This window comes from Dreissena polymorpha, chromosome 12, assembly GCF_020536995.1.
Source record: "Dreissena polymorpha isolate Duluth1 chromosome 12, UMN_Dpol_1.0, whole genome shotgun sequence".
Taxonomy (NCBI): Eukaryota; Metazoa; Mollusca; class Bivalvia; order Myida; family Dreissenidae; genus Dreissena; species Dreissena polymorpha.
In genome coordinates, this window is record NC_068366.1 from 15,425,268 (window position 1) to 15,449,887 (window position 24,620).

Here is a 24,620-nt window from a genome sequence, read left to right on the forward strand (position 1 = left end):
TTTCAATGTCTATAACTCATCAAAAGAGACTTGTCTCTGTCCTTTTTGTTCTTAAACACATTTAACAGGTATTAAAGTCAAAGTCCATAATAAAGTTGCAGGTGTAGATCTAATAATGGGAAATGTTTTCAACTATATTTTTGTACTGGGGCCGGGGGACGATGTCAATTTTGTGATTTCAATTTCATGATGAATGGGTTGACGATCTTGATTTGCTACAGTATTGGAAGGGAAAGGAGCGGCAGCTGCCGATTGTCTACTTTCACTTTCACAATGTTCGATGTTGATTACCTCGGAATCCTGCTCGGTTTTAACGGTTTTCGGTGATTCTTTCTTAAAAAATGCCTCGATGCGTTCAGTATCTTCCGAGTTCGAATGTTTTATTTTGTTTGTGTAAGAACGCTAATTGTGAGACATTTTTTTCTGTTTTCACGTTTATACCTCGGCTTGCACATAGCCCGGATGAAAATTCGACTGGTTTCCGGTAATTAATTGACGAAACACCCTTCACGCGCAAGACCGGTATCCAGTAAAATAGTCACATGATTATTACGATTAGTCGCCCAGTTTACATGACGTAATTTAAGAGCTATATTTAGAATAACTGGGATTCCCAGATGTTGTGTGTTCGTCTGGAGAGAGAGAGCGCGAATTCGTTGTACATGGTGCAAATTGGATAATTGTCGAATGCCCCAAGGAAAAATAAACATTTCTTTGAGAGAAAATATTATATTTTGGTGAAAAATGATATTTTTGGTGGGGAAATTGTATTTTAAGGGGAAAAATTCTGGTAGGGGAAGACGCCGAATATCGGCGTCACTTTCTTAGTAAAAAAAAACCCTGTATAGAGTGTTTATACATTGAAATTACAGTAATTTTGAGTAATCATTGTATTCCTTTCATTGAGACCTTTACAAGGGTGTCAGACAATTGTATTTTTATTAAAAAAAAAATAAGTTGATATGTATGCACCATAATCTGGCAGACAAAATTAATGTTCGCAAAATGTCAAAGGGCCATAACTCCCTTCAGGTTCGGTCTAATTTAAAACCAGTGGTACCATTGTGTTTGTCTCAATGAGATTTTTTCAATGATATATGACACTTGTATATGTATTACAAATAAAAAATGCCTTTCTGAAGCTACATGCATACCAAAAATCAAGTCGTTATCTTCAATATTGCAAAAGGGGTGATGGAGGTTTCGTCACAATGCAGTTTCGTCACACTGATATTATTGTGACAGGGTGGATTTCACATCAAAATTTTAGTATAGTTGTATGTAACCTGTTTTATGTGGTTACGTCTTTTGTGTAAATGTACGGTATTGTTTCACGAGCTCGCGCGCCAGAACAAATATGTCAAGAGACTAGTGAACATCTGTCAACTTTAAACTTCTTTAAATTATTAGGTATCATTATACAATAGGTATGTACAAATGTGTAAATAAGTAATTACTGATTGTAATGCTGTTGCACATGCTTGTCAACTGTCATAAAGATTTATTTAAGATCAGCAATTTAACGCATTTATGAGATTTGTAATTCTTCTATGGTTCAAGATGGTTTCTATTTAAAATCACGTTTTCCTTTATTAATATGTGTGCACTTTTTAACAGCTTGCAGAGTAACATCACTTGCGGACACGGATTCGGAAGAAGCGCTGCGACGCCAGATTCCATAAATTTGTGAGTAAATGTGTGTTGAAATGTGTATATGTATGTATGTGTTTCACATATGTATTTGTGTTTTGAGATATGTATTTGTATGTCAAGGTCAGTCGGTCTGGTCGCCACAACATTATTTTTTATGGAAAGATATTATATTCTGTAATTAATCTTATGTTGTAATTAGTACTAATGCGTCAAATGATTGTTTCATCATTTGTTAATATATTTATCTATATATTGTTGTTATATTTGCTGTTATAAATACTTTTCATATATATCATATTATTTTACAGCAAGACAGCAATATTTATAATAATGTGTTATATGTTTGTTATTGTTTATTTGCAGGACGTCTATTGATTCCTTCTTCGGATCAGAATGATTGTATTCCTAAATTAATTTATATTTATAAAACACTGAACTGAAAAGAAATAAGTAAAGAAGAACCCACGACTTTGTGTTTTCCATTTAACCAAATAAACATTTGGAGGAAAAGTACATAAAGTTACATTATGAAGGAGGGCAGTGGAGGTTTCGTCACACTGATATATTGTATAGAATAAAATAAGATTGCAATTGAATATCAGGTTGTTTTTTTGTCCCGATTTTATAGCCGAAATTAGGCTATGTTCCCAATCCCAAACAGTATACTTTTTTCCCAAAATGTGGCAAAATATTCCCAATTTCCAAAAAAAAATTTTTTTTTTTTTTTTTTTTTTTTTTTTTTTTAGAAAGAAGTATTATGCGTATTTTTTCTCAATTTCAATTCAATTACATCTAACAAAGCAGGGTTTTTGTTCCACTTTTTGGGAAGATAGCCCATGGCTTTGGAATTGGGAATTTTATCGACACTTTCATGAAATTGGGAAAATAAATTCATTAGCCTTTTTTCCACATGAAAAGTCCACTGATTAGGGAAATACTAAATTTGATATAACTCTTTATAATCATTCAAATTAAAAGAACAAAATCATATAATACTTTGTTAGATGTAATTGAATTGAAATTGAGATAAAATACGCATTAGACTTTTTTTTTTTTTGGAAATTGGGAATTTTTTGCCACATTTTGGGAAAAAAGTATACTTTTTGGGATTGGGAACATAGCCGAATTTCGGCTATAAAATCGGACCAAAAAAAACCCTGCAAAGTATTATATGATTTTGTTCTTTTAATTTGAATGATTATAAAGAGTTATATCAAATTTAGTAGTTCCCTAATCAGTGGACTTTTCATGTGGAAAAAAGGCTAATTGATTTATTTTCCCATTTTCATGAAAATGCCAATAAAATTCCCAATTCCAAAACCATGGGCTATCTTCCCAAAAAGTGGAGAAAAAAAACCTGAATATGATGTTGTTAATAAATATATTGGGATATATGCTTCTTTATGTTATTTTTTAGCGTTCTTGAGTTGAGTTTTGTAACAAATGATGGTTTTAATTGTATATATTATTTAAATGATTTATGTTTGACTTAGGTTAAACAGCGTACTGTTTGTTAGAATGAAGCGTATTTATTTTAGTAATTGTACTACCAGCTAAAACTGTAAAATTTTGTCAGTGTTATTTTATATTTAAATAGAAATATATTCACATGTAACAGGCAATAATTAATGTCCTTTGATTTTAATAAATATGCTTTAAAAAGTAACTTTTTTTGTCTTTACTATTGATTTTACTAGAAAAATGTAACACTCGCATTACACTTTGCATATTATCCCTTTTTCTACCATAATATCAACTTTTTCTGTGCGCGTAATATATGAATAAAACACATATTTGTGGAGCACATGAAAACACGTCCACACCCTATCGACTACCAATCTACGATTATAAGATATTTCAATTATTGATTACTTGATAGTGCAAACATATTAATTAGTGCATCGCAAACAATCAATTAGCAACACACGCCTTTAATTGGCAGTTAAAGAAGTTGGCTTAAATTGGCAGCGTGGATTATACAAACTGTGTGTATTTATACATACAGAGTAAATAGCGTCTGTTAAACAAGAGTATCTAATAGGGGAGTTGTTTCATTGCAACCACAAAATCCAATCATGGCTTCAGAATATACATGCATACATTGCGAACGAAACGTGAATGACGATGATCGCTCAATATCGTGTGATCAATGCGAAAAATGGCAACACCTGTCTTGTGACACTGGTATCAGTCTAAGACAGTATCGCAAAATGATGAAGGGTGCTGTAGTAGAATGGAAATGTAGCGAATGCAGCCGACCAGCAGAAGTCGTACCGGAGGTACAAATGGAAACAGCCGACATGGCAGAGGAGTTTTTTTTTTGTTTCAGCCGCGTGGCAGGTGATACGGCAATTGTACCCAAGAGCGACCGTTAAGGGCTGCGTGTTCCACTGGAACCAACGTGTGTACAGGAAGGTGGTTAATGAGGGTCTCACAACAGCTTATGCGGCAAATGGCGACAAGTTCCTCTTCTTGAGGAAACTCATGTCCTTGCCGTATCTACCGAGCGAACACATCATTCCTGCCTTCAATCAGATGATGCTACAGGCTGAAGAGGTACTAATAATAATTATTACTTACCTCATAATTATTTATGGTATACACATTAATTCAATGGTCTTCTATTGTTAATAACATTATATATTATAAAAAGTTCAGTAATTAAAATGTACTGTACGCATATGTCATAAATTTTGCTTATTCCAGTTTGGCGGTGCTCTTCTGAATGTCGTCAATTACGTTGAGCGCACGTGGATCCGGGGATCCATGTGGAAGCCGGAGAACTGGAGCGTCTATAGACAAACAGTTTGGACTAACAACGATTTTGAAGGTAGCTTTTATTCAAAGAACAATTGATGTTATTCTGTTTTATATATATATATATATTACAGGGCCCTCACACTACTTTGGGGGAAGGGGTCCGCAGCCCTTAGGAGGGGGAATTTTCGCTGCGTTTCCCTTTTTGGGGGATATTTTTACAGGTTTTTTTTTTACTAAGAAAGTGATGCCGATATTCGGCGTCTTCCCCTACCAGAATTTTTCCCCTCAAAATACAATTTCCCCACCAAAAATATCATTTTTCACCAAAATATAATATTTTCTCTCAAAGAAATGTTTATTTTTTCCTTTGGGCATTCGACAATTATCCAATTTACACCATGTACAACGATCTTTCTCTCTCTCCGGACGAACACAAAAAATCTGGGAATCCCAGTTATTCTAAATATAGCTCTTAAATTACGTCATGTAAACTGGGCAACTAATCGTAATAATCATGTGACTATTTTACTGGATACCGGTCTTGCGCAAGAAGGGTGTCTCGTCAATAAATTACCGGAAACCAGTCAAATTTTCATCCGGGCTATGTGCAAGCCAAGATATAAACGTGAAAACAGAAAAAAATGTCTCACAATTGGCGTTCTTACACAAACAAAATAAAACATTCGGACTCGGAAGATACTGAACGCATCGAGGCATTTTTTAAGAAAGAATCATCGAAAACCGTTATAACCCAGCAGGATTCTGAGGTAATCAACATCGAACATTGTGAAAGTGAAAGTAGACAATCGGCAGCTGCCGCTCCTTTCCCTTCCAATACAGGCTTTTTCCGCTCCATTTTGGGAAAACACCACACTGGAATTTTGGGAATTTCGCGTCGTGAAAACCCCAATTTTGGGAAAAGTAATAATCGCAAAATTGGCTCAATTGGGAAAAATTATTGCATGTAAATAGTGTTTCTTATATTTCAAAGAAACCGTTAACTGGTAAATAACGACTATTTTGATAACTTATTATTAAAATTTTACAAAATATTATGAACATGTGTGATAAGTGCAGGTTTTTTAAATCTGAATTTGGGCCTGGCCTTTTTTGAGTTGTAAAAAATCGCGCAAAGCGCCGGATTTTGAGGAAAATGAGGAAAGTCTTAAATAATCATTAACATATTTTACAGTTTTTAAAACAAATTCAAGGCAACAGATAATTAAATTATGCGATACTTTTTTTTCTTTTTTCTACACCGGATCAGGTTAACTTATATATTTAAAGGTTAAAAAAAAAAAAAATTTTTTTTTTTTTTTTTTTGGAATTGGGATTTTTTTTTTATTGGGAAAAAAACAACCAGATTTCCATTGGGAATGGGGCCGAATTTCGGACACGTGGCAAAGGGCGGAAAAAGCCTGCAATACGGTAGCAGATCAAGATCGTCAACCCATTCATCATGAAATTGAAATCACAAAATTGACATCGTCCCCCGGCCCCAGTACAGAAATGTAGTTGAAAACATTTCCCATAATTAGATCTACACCTGCAACTTAATTAAGGACTTTGACTTGAATACATGTTAAATGTGTTTAAGAACAAAAAGGACGGAGACAAGCCTCTTTTGATGAGTTATAGACATTGAAATGAACAGTTTTTATTTTTTCCCCTAATATGTCTCTTTCGCACTCTTTTTTCCCCTTTCACCCAGCGTCCAGCGTCTTCCCCTTTCTCTAAAAAAAACCCCTGTTTTACTTACTCTCTCATTATTTCATTTGTACATGTTTGCACTATATTCATTGCATTTTTCATAATTTAGTATGTTTGAAAAGATTAAATTTAATTGATTTGAGATGTTATAATCATGACCCACATCTTTCTATTAAAAAAAACAAAAAAAACAACAATTTATTTCAGGCTGGCATCGAAGAATCAATACGCGAGCCGGGCGTGCTGACTTCTGGATTCTACATGCTTGTTTTATTAAATCTTTGTTTTATATGCAAATATTTATGCTTGGTGTAATATTGTTTGCAAATAAATGTATGTGGTGCGTAGAGGTAAGTATATTATTGTACCGTTTATTGTGTATATTTGTATTTGATTATGTTTTATATGCAAATATTTAATTTTGGTGTAATATTGCTTGCAAATAAATGTGTGTTGTGTAAAGCACAGGGATCGTTAGGTAAAAAATACTCTATTATACTATATACATATATACAAGGGATACAACTGTCAAATTTCCTGCACAACATCATGGTCTGAACAATAGCAAAAAAATCGCTTCCAAAAGCAATAATTACACCAAAAAAACTGTATAACAACAGCTCAGACATTTATCTATCAGATAATAACTATGTTTATAGCAGTAAAAGTGTTCATAGTTGTGTTTGAAACGAAAGTTTCATGAAAAACAGTAAAATTTTCGAAATGCGACACAGGTGTGCACACCCACTTTGACACATTTTGTTTCATAATTTAATAATTACAAAAAGTTGAGCAAATTTTACCTTGTTTTATTATCCATAGACACTTTATTAATCAAAGTAGACACCTTCCGTAATTGCATGTAACTGCATATATGTAAAACACCGTAAATATTAAATTTGTTTACATTTCTACTATCTTCAAGGATTTGTATGCAATTTGCCAGGTATACAATGTTACGTGGAACGTGAATGGCCGGAGTTATTACTGCAGTGGAATTTCAACCAATCAAATCGCATGTTAGAAATACATTTGAACTATCCAAAATGAAAGTAAAACATTGTCATTGTGAAATTGAAGCAGATTGATATGAATTTCTAGCAAAATATGCTATAAATAGTAATTATGTTCTATTTTACTATGAAAAAAAACTATCCAAGGAATATGTACCAGCAAAAGAGCTTTATAACAAAGGAATACGAAAATTACTTCAAGAATTCTCAGTTTTCAGCTGTGCACACCTGTGTCCAAGTAAGGATTGTTGAGCATTTTGAATGAAACTTTCTTATTTCAATGAAAAGCTTGTAATTATTGCCAAGTGTATTATTTTCTGAAAGATAAATGTCTTGGCTGTTGTAATACAGTTTAATTGGTGTATTTATTGCGTTTGAAAGCAAATTTTTCGCTATTGTTTACACCATGGTTGTGTGCAGGAATTTTCACAGTTGTATCCCTTGTATATATATATGTATATATGTAGTATAATAGAATATTTTTACTTCACGGTCCCTATGGTGTAAAGGTAAGTATATATATTTTTATATGTTATTTAATTGCATGTGTATACTAACTAAACACTTCAATTAATCGAATTTAACAGAAAAGAAAAAAAACATGTTGATTGATAACAGAAGAAAGGTGTCAATCAAAGGTGCTAAAGTTTCCAGGTATTGTTCACACCTATATATTACCATTGTGACGAACCCTATATCCGTTTTCTTCAGTAAATTCAGTGAGACGAAACTGCAGTGTGACCAGGGGTGGCGAAATCAAATGTCCGAGTTGCCCGAGTCGTACATTTGCTTGTCTGGGCAACTGATTTTTTTCAATTAAGTTGTCCGTGGACAACACGTTTTTTAAGTCGGGTCCAGGTATACAAAAAAATACATTGTATTAAAGCAGCGATTTTCCTCCTTCTTTATAAAGTACCGGTAAACGGTACTTTCCCAATCGAACGAAAATTCCCAAATTCCCAAAACGGTACTTTCCCAATCGAGCGAAAATTCCCAAATTCCCAATCGGCATCTGGAAAAATCCCAATCAGCGTCCGAATTTTTTCTCAAAACGATAGAAAGTTTCGTAAAAAAACCAACTTTCGGCGAGCGAACAAAGAAAATCGTATAGTTGTGTGTAACCACGCGCTCGATTAATTTCGGGTTTTATTATTCAGCGCATTCAATCAATAGAGTTGTTACTGTTTCCGGTTCTTTTGCCAGGCAGCCAGCGTACTGTTTTACGTCGGTTTGTAACCTTATCGTAGTTTGAAATGAGTCATAATAGCAAATATTATGCCAAAAAAACAATCGGAACCATCAATCACAGGACACATTGACAGCAATAATGATGCTGTGCAGGGAGGGATGCAAGCAACTGAGTGATGATTAAACATCAAAGATTGTTGAAATTTCACAAAAATGAAAGAGAGAGACATTGCTTTAAAAGAGATTAAAACAACTAGTAATTGATTTGGTGTGTTCTTTATAATATTTTGTTATTTATATAAACTTTATAACTTAATGGTCATTAAGGCATGCCTGCAAATGATTATTTAAATGGGTATGTTCAATTAAGTATGAACTGTATGATGTATTCAATAAGACCCAAACTTCACGACGCGATTTTCCCAATTTCAGGATTTCACGACTCGATTTTCCCCAATTTTGAGGTTTTCACGACTCAATTTTTCCCAATCGGACCGGTACGGGTACTTTTCCCAATTGGACAAGGAAAATCGCTGTAAAGCCGTAATTAAGTTTTACAAAACCGGATGTTGACATGCGATTACATTGTCAGTGCTATTTGCGGAGCAATCAAGCTAAAATACGGGCACTCTACTGCGCAGTGCTCTCCCTTATTCTATAAGAGACCAGGAGCATGCCGCATTTTAAGCATTCGGCGCGACTGTTAGGGGAGGCGGAAAACTACAACGGGCGAGGCATGGTCAGGGGTGATAACCCCAAAAAAGGGTTAGGGTAAGGGTTAGGATTAGGGGTCGGGTTAGGGTTGGGTTTAGGCTAACCCAAACCCTAACCCGACCCCTAACACTAACACAAACCCTCTAACCCCCCCTTGCGCAATACCATACCATGCTTCGCCTGGTGTTAGACAGTGTAAGACTGGTTTCTTTATTTTAACAATCTGACGGAAATTAAAAGTATCAAATTAAGATAATCAAAACACGGTCTACCGTAAAAATGGAACATTTAGTTTTTTTTTAAATCTTCAACAACGGAGCAGAAACCCGAAGCTTTGAGCAGTCCACCTCCCAAAAAAACTTAGAAAGATTATGATAAAAAAATATGATCTAAGTTAACGCACCAGAACTTTTCAAGAAACTTGGCTCACAAATTTTCAATGGTTACCAGTTGATGATAATCGAATTGCTACCAGTAGCGACGCAGAGCCTCAGTCTGATGAGGTCGACATATTGGACTAGTTTAATTTGTTAAGATTACGATGTACTTATGTTCAACACATGTTTTAATAACACTAGCTTTGCAAGATTAAAAGTTTTAGAAAGTCTTTATATTGTTTATAATATACTGCTATAATGAATGTACTATTGAAATACAACTATAAACAAAACTAGCAAATCATACTCATTTTGGTATATTCTACATTGTTTTACATTAATCAATAAATGCGTTTATAATTTATATAAACATTAAAGGACAAGTGTAGTTCAGCAACTGACAAGTTAAATTTCCTAAATGGTTGTCCGTGGACAAGTATAGTTTTTTGAGATTTCGCCACCCCTGGTGACGAAACCTCCGTAAACCTTGCAAAAGTTATGACCAATGTTAAAGTTTTCGGACGGACGGACAGACAGTTCAAATGCTATATGCCACCCTACCGCGGGCATAAAAACTGGAAAACGAAATGCAAGACGCACTGACAGTACGAATGCTATATGCGACCCTACCGGGTGCATAAAAACGCTACAATCTTACTTGTAAAGCCACGAAAGAACGTCACAAAAAGAACGAGATGTCTCCATTCAAAACCGTCCGGAATCATTTTCAGTCCAAGACCACGTGGCACGTGCTTCCAAAATTAAAAGAATTCCGGATTTCTTGACCAGTATTCGTAACGCGTTCCTCTTACCAGTTTAGCACCAACGTTAATCTCGCAATTATATCTTCAGCATATAGTTTGTATGTATGTTTGCATGATTTTACAGATAATTAAAGATTAAAATTAAAAATCGAGCTTTGCTATCAGAGCCTGAAATTGTGTGCAGCCATATTCAGTCTATTTATAGAATTTCGTCAGTTGGTTAAACCGCGCCTTGTAAGTTGAAAGAACGGTCGAAGTCAAAACGGTCCAAATGACATTTGGAAAGTATAAAGTCAGGGGCCGCTGCAACTTTTCTACAACGCGAACTCTGATTGAAGCGAGCATTCGTGATATGTTCGTTCATGTCCTTTATTTGAGTATACATTCGCATTATATCTACATGTACCTTGTACTTGCAAACAACTTGTGGATTACCGGTATAGTATTATAAGATGAATTTAGCTGTGCAGTTCAATATGTGAATAATTTAAAGTGTTTTGATAAACTTTAACAACTATCAAGAAGCGCCATGATTTAGATAAAACCTTATGCAATTGAATTAACATTATTTCTTTTTTTGGTTTTGTTGTTTTTGTTCCGAACAAAAACTCGTAGGTGAAGTTAATTGGCGGATTTGATAACAGAACAGAACAGAACAGAACAGAATATTTTATTTTAGCTTAAGCATACAGCTCATCGCCATAAACATACATATGCAATAACAGCATGCGAGACAATTATATACAAAACATACATCCTTTTGAGGAAAGATCAATTTAAAAAGAAATGACATACAACATGTTTTAGTGAGAATGTCACATGGATGGGGTTAATACAAAGTGATCATGTAATGATAACACGAAATTTAATAATTGTTACAAATATAACATTATTCTAAGCTTATTGTCTTTGTGGAAGATATATCATTTATACTACACATATAGCACATCTTCTCGTAACTTAAAGCATTTTAAACAAAAAATGGCAAGTTTTCTTAACACTATTTTGTTTGAACAATTAAGTAGTTCGATAAACTTGAACATACTAGGTCGTGATCTGTAATACTTTGGAATTAATGTATTCCTAATATCGGCATAATAAGGACATTTAATAACAAAGTGATATTCATCCTCGATATCATTGAGGTTGCATAAAACACATTTGCGTTGATCACTGACAATGTTCTGGTGTCTACCCGTTTCAATTAATAATTTGTGAGACGACAAACGTAATTTAGCAATAATATTCCTATGTTTTTTATTTTCAACAATATCAAGATACGCAGATCTTTCGAATATTGGTTTCAATTCTTTATATAAAATCATTGAACTAGATGATGTGACACTTGTATTCCAGTTAGTGATATACTGGTCTCGTAATCTGGTTTTAAGTAGCGGTATTAATTGATTAGAGTTCAAAGATTCGGGGAATAGCCATACATCGTTAAAACCGGTTTGGTTTAGAATGTCCCGTACTTTCGATGACCAATTGTTTGTGTTATTTTTGCGTTCAATTTCTAATCTCTGTGATAATAAAATGTGTTTAAGAATACAATTACCCTCTTTTACAGTATATAATTTCAAAAAGTATTTCACGATCCTGACATATCTGTCTAAATACAAGGGGAATCGACCAACTTCGGCATATAGCGATAATGAGTTTGTTAACATCTTAACATTCAATATTCTTTTACAAAATTTACGATGGACGCGCTCAATGTTTTCCGCTTTCATAAATCCCCATACCTCACAGTTATAGTTTAAAATTGATGATACATATGCGTTAAATAAATTTAACATGATATGTATAGGTACGTTCATGTCTTTTGTGAGAGTGAACAAAGAATGCATCGCTTTTAAAGCTTTGCCATACAATGTATTTGTTGCGGACGCAAAAGATCCACCGCTTGACATGACAATTCCAAGGTAATTAAAATTGTTAACAATTTCTATTTCTTGACCTTTATATGTCCATTTTAATGTTTTACTAATTGTGCCACCTTTTCGGAATACCATGACCTTTGTTTTTTCAATGTTTACCGTTAAATTCCACTTATCGCAGTAGGTTTCTAAATTGTTTAATGATTCTTGAAGACCCTCCGGTGTTTCAGAAAATAAAGCCGCGTCGTCAGCGAATAATAATAGATATATCGATATTTGATCTAGTGTAATTCCGGCGTTTATTCCATTTTGCAAACCGAATTCGATGTCGTTAATAAAGAGAGAAAACAATATGGGCGAGGTTATCTCCCCCTGAAATAAGCCGACGTTACTATTAAATACGTCTGATAATTTACCCATGTGTTTAACCTGTAATTTCACTTCATCGTACATGGATCGAATAAGTGTTAATAGTTTACCGTCGATGCCCACATTAATCATCTTACTCCATCATTGGCCGCGATTGATGACGTCATATGCTTTCCGGTAGTCAATATAACAACAGTATAGCTTACCTTTATTCTGAAACTGTTTTTCTATAAGTGCATTAAGAATAAATATTGCATCGACCGTGCTACAGTTTGGTTTAAAGCCGAATTGTGCATCCGTTAGAATGTCATTCGTTTCTGCCCATTGTTTAAGCCGTTCATTTAATATGCTTGTAAACAATTTCGCAAAACAACTTATTAAAGTAATTCCCCGATAGTTATTTGGATCTGATATGTCCCCACGTTTATGAATTGGTATTATAATACCAGATGACCAGCTGCGCGGAAAACGCTTTTTATCAAGTATGTAGTTAAACAATATTTCTAACGGCCTGACGATTACATCGATAACGCATACTGGTAGAATGAGCATACGACTTTTTACTTGAGAATCAAGATGCTGAAGAGTTGATTTAGGAGGACACTTAACGTAACATGATTACAGTCCCGTATTCACAAAGTGCGACTTAATTATTCAGTAACTGTTATGCACACTCAAACCAATATAGAGGTGTTTATGTTCTCATTGAACAAAATGGACCGACTTTGGAAATGTTTCGTTTTGCGATCTCGCATATCACCTTTAGTCGTTTGCGTAGGTTTGGAATAATATACATTTGAGCCGTGCTCTGTGAAAATGGGGCTTTATACATGTGCGTTAAGTGTTGTCACTGTGCAGAGAGACATGGTGCCGTGTATAATATCTTTCAGACATCTTTTCAAGTTAAACAAATATTTACATCTTTCAATCAAAAGTGATTCATCCCATTCCCAACGTTTTGGTTGCTGCATTTTTCAGCCGGTTTATTGTATTTTTTTATTTGCTCTCGCTCTAACAATTTCACGCATGATCCTGTTATGAGTATAATATATGCATATTTGCACGCTTTATAAGCTGTGCGTTTTGTGCGTATATTTTGCACATCTCGAGCGATCCGTTTAATTTTGTTACAGTATTGACTACCGTCAATGATAACTGATAGTGAATTGAATACTTGTACAATTACACGTTAATGGATGTAAACACAACGGCAAGTGTTGCTTTTTTTCAAATAACTTTTAAAACAAGTTTTCTCACGAATTTCAATTAGTGCATAAAAAAACAGCGTGTATGCTGTATATGACAATGTGAAATACATCAGAATTACCATATTTAATAAGCCTGTATTCTTTGTAAAAAATTCGAAGTGTTCAGCATTCATGTACACGGTTATTCTGCACGCAACGTGAAATGTTGGCACCGTTTTCAGACGTATCCATGGATGTAAATCTTAAGATATCGACACAAACTGCTAGAGTAACTGTCTTTTATGCTTTAAAGGTTTATGCAAATGTATTTCAATAACTTGAAATACTTGCAAAAATATAGTACTTAATGAAGTGTGAACATTCTGTCCAGCCCGTGTGTAAACCCCTGTGAACCCCATTGATCCTGCATCCTGCTTGTGATCTTATCAGAACTTTAGCCACTTTTTGTCTGAAATTCTGCTAATTGCATACTGAGAATCAAGGTAAAATGTTCTCCTTTTAAATCAAATAGTACATACATGTAATGCCGCATCCATAAGAATTTTATTTATGACAATAGTTTCCCCAGGACGTTAGATGGAACACAGCATATCCAATTTTTAAACCGACAGACTGGAGCTTAGTAAAAGCCATGGAACATCAGTGTTTTTGTTGAGTGCAAGTTCGTTGATTAACCTGATGGTCTCGTTCTTGGAACACTTGGCATTATTCATATGCGTACAAATCCCTTTCCAGATTAGCTTGTGTTCTACACACAGGCTAATCAGGGACCACACTTTCCGTGTTTATGGAATACTTTTTCGATTAAAGAAATTCTTTTCTAAACTAAAATCAAGTTTCTGCAAAGATTCTCGTCCCTGATTAGCATGTGCAGACAGCACATGTTACTTTAGACGATGCATTAGGCGCATGTTCGTGTTTTGTAGTTGTATTTATTCTTAAACTATTTCTTAAAAGTTGCATTTGAGCAATGTTGCAATTTTCATACAGTCCGGTGTGTTCAGCATATAATAACCCGATTAAAACGAATTCGACTTTGCAATGAGTGCTTTTAGGAAATAAAAGTGAAGCAATTTTTTTAAGGACGGTTTCAATGTAATTTCATCCAAGAAGAGACGTTGTTACAAGGTACTGTTTGTTTTTGTGACAATCATTCTCTCTTACTGAAAATTAAATATAATTGTTTCTGGAAATAAATATCAATGCATGGTCAGTTGTCATTAATTTAACAATGCCACTTATGGAGAAGAACGTTTGTTGAGAATTTTGAGACAGTATTTCTCAAATTATTTTGCGGGCATGTTCACAGAAGGCTAAATCAGCTACACTGCAATAATAGGGCAATGCAATTTTTGATATTACGATGTATTGTTATTATATTGTTTACAAAATATAATTGCTTCTTTGCACGCAAGAGTAAATTTCTTCACAATTTCATGAGAAATATTGGAAAGTTACGGCATGGGAGACAACACTTTCCGCGTAACATGAAGCAAAATTCTTCTAAGCGAAAATCCAGTTTCAGGCGGAAAAAGTGTTATTGACTACTGTAAAATCATTAAAGTTCGTGTGGTACTAATTTTCGTGGATTTCGTGGTTCCGCCGAACCACGAATTCAAGTACCAACGATTTTTGATACATTTAAATCCGAAATCGGTCTTTTTTGAATGGCATTTCCGCCATTTTCTTTTGTTGTCGGTTGTCCGAGATATTTGTTTTTTGTAATAGTAACTTCACTTCAGAAGGTCACATTACACTTTTATCTCGACTAATTAAAATATTTCAAAATTGTAAATGTTGTTGTTATTTTCCTCGAATTTGTTGTAAATTAAATATGTTTGAACTAAGATGTTTATGATTACTTAGTATGATAAGAACTACGATGTTAATGATTAATCAGTATATAAAATATCAATTTGTTCGCCATCCAGTGCATTAATAAAACACTAAAGTCGTGCGAGTTTTTCTTTTTTATTCATCATTGTAAATATACGTTTTATTCATCATGGTTAATAAACGTAACGCGCAATTTTTGCCCTGGTTTCGTCACAGTAAGAAGCGGACTCCCCACGCTTCCGTTTACGTCCAATGACCATTTCTTCTACTGCATCGTTAGCGGCCTGTGTTAATAAAGCTTCAGTCGTAGACAGAGCCTTTGCAGGGTCGGGCAATCCTGCCATAGTAGGAGAACGTGTCGGTACTGTTCCCGTTTTCAACCATTTTGAAAGAGACATTGTTTGAACGCAAGTAAATGCGATATGTTGTTTTATTGATAAGTGTTTGGTTGATAATGCTTTTATAATCAAGCACGGTATATAAACTGTACATCAACGACTATCCTCTTTTACGGGACATTTATCACATATGTCAATTAATGCCAATTAAACTTAAAAGAGACATTACAGTTTTCACACCTGTATTTTGGGGACCTTATTACTCAATTGTTACGACTAGGGGACCTATTGCGCTGTGATTTACAAATATTGTTAAAACAACATTGATGGCAATTAGCGAGTGGGGACCCACAAGTGCGCCGCTTTATCGCTATTATCGACAATTATCGGAAACACTTTCACGCTTCAGTGCACATTAACCTCGAGTCTTGTTGTCAACACAGATAAGCAGATTATGCTTCGTTATTACTCTGGTTGTTTTATTAAAACTTTAATAATTATGACGGTAAGTTATTTTTTATTTGAAATCCACGAAATTACGTGTCAACGAATTAGTTGTTTTTTTATATTTGAAATCCACGAAATTACGTGTCAACGAATAAGTTGTTTTTTATTAAACCACGAAATTTCATACCGACGAATTTCTATACGTTTACAGAGTTTACAGAAACGTTTTTCGAGGTCAAAGGCGGTGAACGTGCGGTCAGCCTATTTTGATCTTCACGTTACAGTAAGTGTACCATTTTGCTTTTTTAAATGCCTTTCTGTTTAAAGAAAAATACAATCAATGTGTTATTTAAGCGCACAAATCTCTATTAATCAAGTTGTATAATTTGATATAGAACGGTCAAATTAATAGCTTGTGCTTTTCTCTTAATAACGTGATAATTGGATTATTTACAGTATCTTTTGAGGATAAAAACGTCGATTTTATTATATGGGATTTTTTCTTTCATTTATTTAAACACTTTTCGCAATTATGTGCAATGAATGTGATTTTTGTGTTAACAATATTATAATTATTCATCATAATGCCAAATATATGAGTCGCGTTCTGAGAAAACTGGGCATAATGCATGTGCACAGGCTAATAAGGGACGACACTTTTGTGACATTTTCCGTTTAAATGAAGTTTAAATGAAGTGTCGTCCCTGATTAGCCTGTGCGGACTGCACAGGCTAATCTGGGTCGACACTTTACGCAAATGCATTATGCCCAGCTTTGTCACAACGCGACTCATACGGATTTCGTTGCCCTATCATCGCAGTGAAGCTAATTGAAACCCCTGTAAACACGTCCATAATAATTAAAATAATATTGTCGCAAACGTTATCAAGAAATAGTGTTCACTGTAAGTGGCTATATTAATATAATGATAATGACCATAATTATTCGCAAACGTGCAGCGATATCAGACACTTGAAGAAAGGATGGTATCTTCCGCTTGTATGGCATTTCGTTTGAATGACGACTCTTCTTAGCAATAATCCACTTTATGTGGAAACTATCGTCCCAGATTAGCCTGTGCCGGCTGAGGACAGAAGAGGTTTTGCTTATGTTTCTTTATGCAATGCAAAACTATAAGCCTCGCTCTTCGAAAACCTGGCTTAATGCGTATGCGTAAAGTTTCGTCCTTGATTCGCCTGTGCAGTCCGCACAAGGACGACGATTTCCGCCTACACGGGATATTCCTTTAAAAACGATTTCCATTAAACGAAATATTCATTAAAAGCGAAAGGTCTCGTCAAAGATAAGCCAGTGCTGAGAATTCCTCTTCAAATAATAAACTACCCCCTGCAAGAATGAATCAAAACAAGACAGAAATATTGCTGAACTATATTGAACACATTAAATGTATTTACATGTTGAAGAACACATAGCTTACATACTTACACCACTCTTAATTCGGGCAACGGTTGATGTCTTGAAAACATCTGATACAAATATCAACAAAAGATGTAACACTGAACCGGATAACCACGATTGGTGATTCTTGATGCATTCAATTAATATTGTTAAAAGAAATTCATTTGATATGATCTAAAAGAATAAGCTTCTTACAAAAGCTGCAAAATATTTCTAAACGTGCCAACTGAGCCGCGGAATGCGAAAACGAACTTTATGCCATATGCGACAAGCGTAGCTCCAGACCAGACTGCGGATTCTGGCAGTACGATCTGGAGTAGCTCCTTACACTTTACGCGCATGCATGAAGTCCTGTTTTCCCACAGCACAGTAAATATGTTTCATTAACTGGTTTAATTAAATACATAATTCCATTTGCCCCATAATTTACGTTTGAAAGCAATGTCAATCATTGCTTCTATGCAAGCATACAATACCAAGCAGTTATTTGATTACATGTCTTTTAACTTATTTTATCGGGAATAAAACACTGTTTAAATGTCTTTCAGCAAACTTCAGCATTGAAGAACGAGATTAACATTAAATTAACAACGAATATCTTAAAACTCTTACATGTCCCGTATAATCTCACTTAAGAAGAAATTTGTATGTGATTTATAGGTACCTTTTTGTCTTTCATACAAGTAAATAACATATATACATATATACAAGAAAACGGTATATGTTAGACGCTGGAATTACACGGTACCACGGGACCTTTATGACACTAACAATTACTTTGGTTAAATGATTGATTTAACATATCAGTATTGTTGTCAAAAACATATCCGTATTAAATTGTATATTATATCAATATTATATTATATCAATTAATAAATAAACCATTATTTTTTCAGATTAGCATTTTGGAAAGTTTTTACAATAAAAGAATTTATAAATAAATACATACAGTTTTCATATTTGCCACTATTAATTAAGTTCAATACAATTAAGACATTGATTTCTCCTTTTATCACAAAACTTAATACGGTCAGTCATCTAAACAAGAAGTATTTAATATTCAGTATTGGAGGCTAGAAGCTTTATTGTAAGCTTAATTGCTGAACTAAATGTTTTTGTTTTTGTTGATGTTATTGTTTAAAAAGTGTTTAGGGACACGAATATGAGCCGTAATTGTATTATATAAGTAAACAGATATTTAAAAACTCATAGCTTGCCGTAAAAATATCTATCGAAAATTAACTGGTGTCGACAATAATCGGGAGCGAAGGTAAAATATCATAACAGAAGTTCTTCGCAAATCCTTGCATTGAACTAATGGTTCAATGAATGATTCGTGTAAAGATTCACTTAAGCGTAAATTATGAAAAACGAGGAAATTGCTTGAACAAATCCATATATATCGATCAATCAATCTCGGACCACAGAACGTGGACTTATTTTGTTATTTTGAATGACCGGTTTGCAACATATTTACGTGATTTATTTGACGTAGTTAATATGAAAACGTACTCGTTGACTCTTGAATCGTCAAGCAGCATAGATTTTTCAAAATAAAGTAAACATAAAGGCTTTCAAAAGATTGGAGATCCATCGTCATTTGCTCGTTTTACACAAAGATGTAACAAGTTTGCATTTTTGTTAATTTGAAATGAAACGAAACATTAATTGGTTATGTAAATTATACAGCCCAAAACACAGACCTTCGTAAACCTTGCATAACATGTGAATTTTGAAGAAATTGCATTTTTTAGGGTCTCTTGAGGGTTTCGACTATGTCAATAATAAACAAAGTGATCCGGATCACAACACTAATTTTACGTGTTAATACATTTTCGTTCTGATCCGTGGCTACAGAAAAACGAACGTATTGGTTTATTTCACAATAACGCATGATTATTGTAAAATTGATTGCCTTAAATATCTTGCAATTTGTGTTTTTTGTAAGAAAGAATGTTGGTTTGTTATTTCTAAATTGATAAATGTATTAAAGTTAAAATTATTTAAGTCCAGTACAATGAACGGTCATGAGCAGGAATGCGTCCTATTTTTAAACATAACCTTTCTATGAAATGCTTTGTTTTTCAAGTGTTACCAAACATTTAAATGACTTCAACATTTATTCTGAATTTGGCAATCTTTAACTTTGATGAGGATTTAATGCGCTAATGCTAATTTTTTGAAGAACAGAAATGTTAACTGTTTAATGTTAAGTAATGTTGTTTTTGTTTGCCGTTTTCGTTATGTTGAATTTTGTTGGAAATACCATTATAAACAAAGTAACTAATTTTGTATATTATAACGATATTTATAAACACTTCATTTTGTAAAGCATTGTAAAATTTTATAACTAACTATAAGTCAACGTAATAAACATGCTTGTATCACTTTATACAGTATTAGTTTTATTTGACGAATTTAAACAATCATCAATCTGAGAACACACATATTTTTCATTTGAACAGTTGTATTGTTCAAATCATACGATATACCGCAGCATATTCATCTGGATTCATTTACACCGTCTACTTGTTTATCTGTGTTTTCAGCGTCTGTAGATAGTCTTCAGAGGCAAAGAAAGCACCGAAGCAGCTGCGGCACTTATACGGACATCCCCCAGAACTGAATCTAGTCGTTTCCGGCATCTCCAAAAGATTGCTCCTGCCGGAAGTCCATGTATGATCGCTTCTGTGTTTCTTATTACGATGGAAATTTCGTTCCCGCGTTTTCCAGAACACCGGAAGTGATTTGTCATTAATTTTTTTCCGAAAGAGAGTTGAATACTGTGGGCTACCGGACGGTGGTGCGGATTTAGCTCTTAACGAAGTCATATCTGTTACTGCGTTATGATGATAATCGGTTTCAGTTCCAAGTTTACAGCACTCGATCGCATTAGCATTCACAGTGCCTAATTCATATTTTTTATAATCGTATGAAGGATTCATGAAACATTTATTATGATTTGATTCTTTGTATGGCTTAAGCGATAAAACCTTAAGTGAATTTTCCAAGAAACGGACATCTGTCGAAGATGCATTTCTGTGCGTGTATAATGCAGCAGTCTTTGGTCTAAATTGATTGATTCTCCGACGTTCTGGGCTAATTCTACTGCTGGAAACCACTGGACATGATGCTTTAATGCATCTGCAGTCTGAAATAGCATCAGTAGTTTTGATCGGCAAAACGCTAGATATCGGGCAAATTTTAATTCCACACACAATTTCTCTTTGCATCATTTGTTTGTCTTTCTCGTAGTGCCGTCGTCCCAAAATAGCTGACGTCTCGTAGTGCCGTCGTCCCAAAATAGCTGACGCAGTTTTGGCCCTATCTTCTAACCGCGCTGTCAGGTCTTTGAAATAACGAAGCGTTGATTGGCCTGTATGATGTTTGCCATTTGGGCTTGGTGCGATGCTCTGGCCAGGGTTGACTGGGAACATTATGATATTGCAGAAAATATAGTGAATTTGATTGTTTCGATGATAACTGCAAACAACGATAAATTGACGTCACTCGACGCGAAATGTATTATACATAATCAACCTAGTGAAACATTCAATCTATGTCTGTCTAGGACATTAACGTAATTCCCACCGGAATTGGCAAAACAATTAATTTATCCAATATTCAACACATGTATTTCCATTCAAATTATGCCATTGAACTTTAACGGTTGATTGTCGTTTCGTGCCTATACCAGTTCGTGCCACTAATATTTGTGTTGTTTATTTTTCAAGGTAAGTTTCGTAAGAAATTAATAGGTTTGCAAATTTTCTCGCATGGTAATGGTATATTAAATTCAACTCATCAGACAAATTCGAGAACACAATGACACTTACCAAGTTTTCTGAACGCCGCGTAATGTCTGCAATTTCGTAAGCTGAAGATTTCCATATCCACAGGTGTTTTTATGTCAAATGTTAGTGTTTTTCAATAGATGGTATATTTATCTACAAAACAGCGAAGTAGCGTTCACTTTTAATCTTTTTTGATGATGTTATTTTGTAAATACTTTCTCGCGTTCTTTTCGAACGTTCATTGGCAGCCATTTTGATTGTTGGTTGTATACTTCCGAAATTATGTGTTTTAATGACTCTCATAAATGTTTTTAGTGCAGAAATTGTCATTTTAAGTATCGATTTCTCGGATTTATTTTTTATAATTTGTTAACTTATTTGCGTTTAAATTTGATTGTTTGTTGCTTACTTGCGAACTATTTTTCATGTGTACGCTAGTGGATATGTAATCAGGTTACCTTATCTACATCAATGAAATTTAACTGTTGTTTGTTTTTGTTTGTTTTGTTAATATTTTCTAAACGGGTTCAGCTTCGTATGTTAAACGCAATATGAACTTATTTATTAATTTGGGAATAAAATCGAATATGTATTAATTAAAATCAAATTTGAAGTGTCTATCGCGTGAATTGTCTCCTGGGGATGAAGTGTGTTTGGGTTGCTATTAACGCTATTAACGCTTCCGGCGAAAACTCATATTATAGCGATTGCGCAATAAAAAACACCACGTTTTCGTAATTTAATCAAAAACTGGATTTTTCCCAGATATGACGAATACGACAACAAGTAGATCGCATTCTGGTCCATAAACATGTAAAATTTCAGCACAAGTGTTGGGCCAGTTTTCAACACCCTCAAATCGCAGTGATACGCCGGAGCTTAACGAAACTTAGCCCCCATTATCATTCGTTCAATTGAACGTCATCAATGATGACGTCCAATACATCACTCATTCCATACTAGAGTTGCGACACCTTAAGGGTTTCGCGGGATGGAATGAGTGGGAACTAAAAAAATGTGGGTTCGAAAATTTTGGGTAAGAAAATGTGGGAACACAAATTTTGGGTACTAAACAAATGTGGGTACGAACATTTTGGTTACGAAAAAAAATGTGGGTACGAAAATTGTGGGTACAATGGGTCAATGTTAAGGTTTTAGCATGGCGGACGCCGGACGGCGAAAAGACACGATACGACACGATGAGCTGGCTATGACAATACCTCAGGTATTCTCCGAAAACAGCCGAGCGCATATGCATAAGTCAGTGAGTAATACTCAACAAGACTATTGTCAAGCAAATTTATCCCCTACCGGCTCCACCATTGTCAGAATTTATTTTATTTTTTTATTTATTGCCATAGAAACCAGAATTTTTGACGTAGGAACAAAATGAAATCACGTGCATAATGTCCTTATTGCCATCTATCCATGTTTCAAGTTTCATGAAAAAATATTAAGAACTTTTAAAGTTATCGCAGGATTCAGAAAAGTGTGACAGACTGACTGACTGACTGACTGACGGACACACAGAGCACAAACCATAAATCCCCTCCGGTGAAACCGGTAGTGGACTAATAAAAGCTAGGCATGGCGTATAAAATCAGAACCACTGGGTCGAATCTGCTGAAACTTGGCCACATTATAGATTATAGTCCAAACAAGCTACAGAATGAGCGTTTTTGGACCTGACAGCGTAAAACATTAACCAATAATGGACAGCACAAAATGGGTCATTTTGTACAAAAAATGTAAACTTTGAGTGGCATTTAATGACCTTTAGACATCAGAAAGTTGCAAATTTTTAATATTCTCCACACTTCGACTTGTTTTTTTTTACAAATTTAGAAGCATTTATGCTTGGGATGTATATAAACCCTGTTATTCAGTGTCAAATTTGGCAAAAAATCACAATACAATCCCAAAAATGGCTAAGCAGCAATGCCCCTTTAACATTATTCCTTATATTTAATTGTATTGTTTAAAAAGATAACTGTGTATATTTAATCATAATGGCTCTGTATATCACACATGATAGGGCACTGCTGGGGCTTGAACCCAGAACTCATCTCACATTGTAAGATGCGTTTTTCAATTAAACTACAATGTCTGTATCTTGTGAAGTGGAGCCAACATACACCCACATACCGGTAAGTGAAAAAATCATTCTGTCCATATATTTGTACTGGGCGTTAGTGAAAGTCTTTTTCCAGGTTTTCCCTGATTTCCAGTTTGGCTGGAAACCATGTTTAACTATGATAAAATGTTCTTTAGATGCCATGTGTATTAATATATAGGTCTATTTTTCTGAGATATTAATGAAAATGCCTTTGGGTATGTGGCGAATATTTAAAAAATCTGCAACTTGATATATGGTGCTAACACGGTAAAATTGTATGAGCCCAAATTATAATAGATGAATGCGTATTATGCTTCTCTGCTTATACTATGACGACATGTTCATACAATGTCATTTTTATTAATATACATGTATATGCCAAATTTAATGAAAAAGACTTGAAAATGTGTGTCGCAAGATACCAAGTACGAAAAAAATCAGCATTTTTATGTAGGGTCATCACACGGTAAAATTATTTGTGCCCAAAATAATAATAGATGAATGCATATTAGGCTTCAATGTTGCTTATACTATGACTACTGGTTCATACGATGCCATTTTTATAAATATCTATGCCAAATTTAATGAAATAGACATGAAAATGTGTGTCGCCAGGTACCAAGTAAGAAAAAAATCAGCATTTTTATCTAGGGTCTTCACACGGTTAAATTATTTGTGCACAAATAATAATAGATGAATGCATATTAGGCTTCAATGTTGCTTATACTATGACTACTGGTTCATACGATGCCATTTTTATAAATATCTATGCCAAATTTAATGAAATAGACTTGAAAATGTGTGTCGCCAGGTTCCAAATAAGAAAAAAATCAGCATTTTTATATAGGGTCTTCACACAGTAAAATTATTTGTGCCCAAGTAATAATAGATGAATGCATATTAGGCTTCAATGTTGCTTATACTATGACTACTGGTTCATACGATGCCAATTTTATAAATATCTATGCCAAATTTAATGCAATAGAATTGAAAATGTGATTCGCCAGGTACCAAGTAAGAAAAAAATCCGCATT

The 24,620-nt window shown here is 34.3% G+C and overlaps 1 long non-coding RNA gene across 1 annotated transcript; it reads left to right on the top strand.

Annotated features, from left to right (window-relative positions):
• The first annotated feature begins 1,365 nt into the window (after positions 1-1,365).
• On the top strand, positions 1,366-2,172 carry LOC127852199 (uncharacterized). Its single transcript, XR_008036123.1, has 3 exons — positions 1,366-1,427; positions 1,618-1,686; positions 2,017-2,172. It is a non-coding gene; the product is annotated as an uncharacterized LOC127852199 (long non-coding RNA).
• The last annotated feature ends 22,448 nt before the right edge of the window (positions 2,173-24,620 follow it).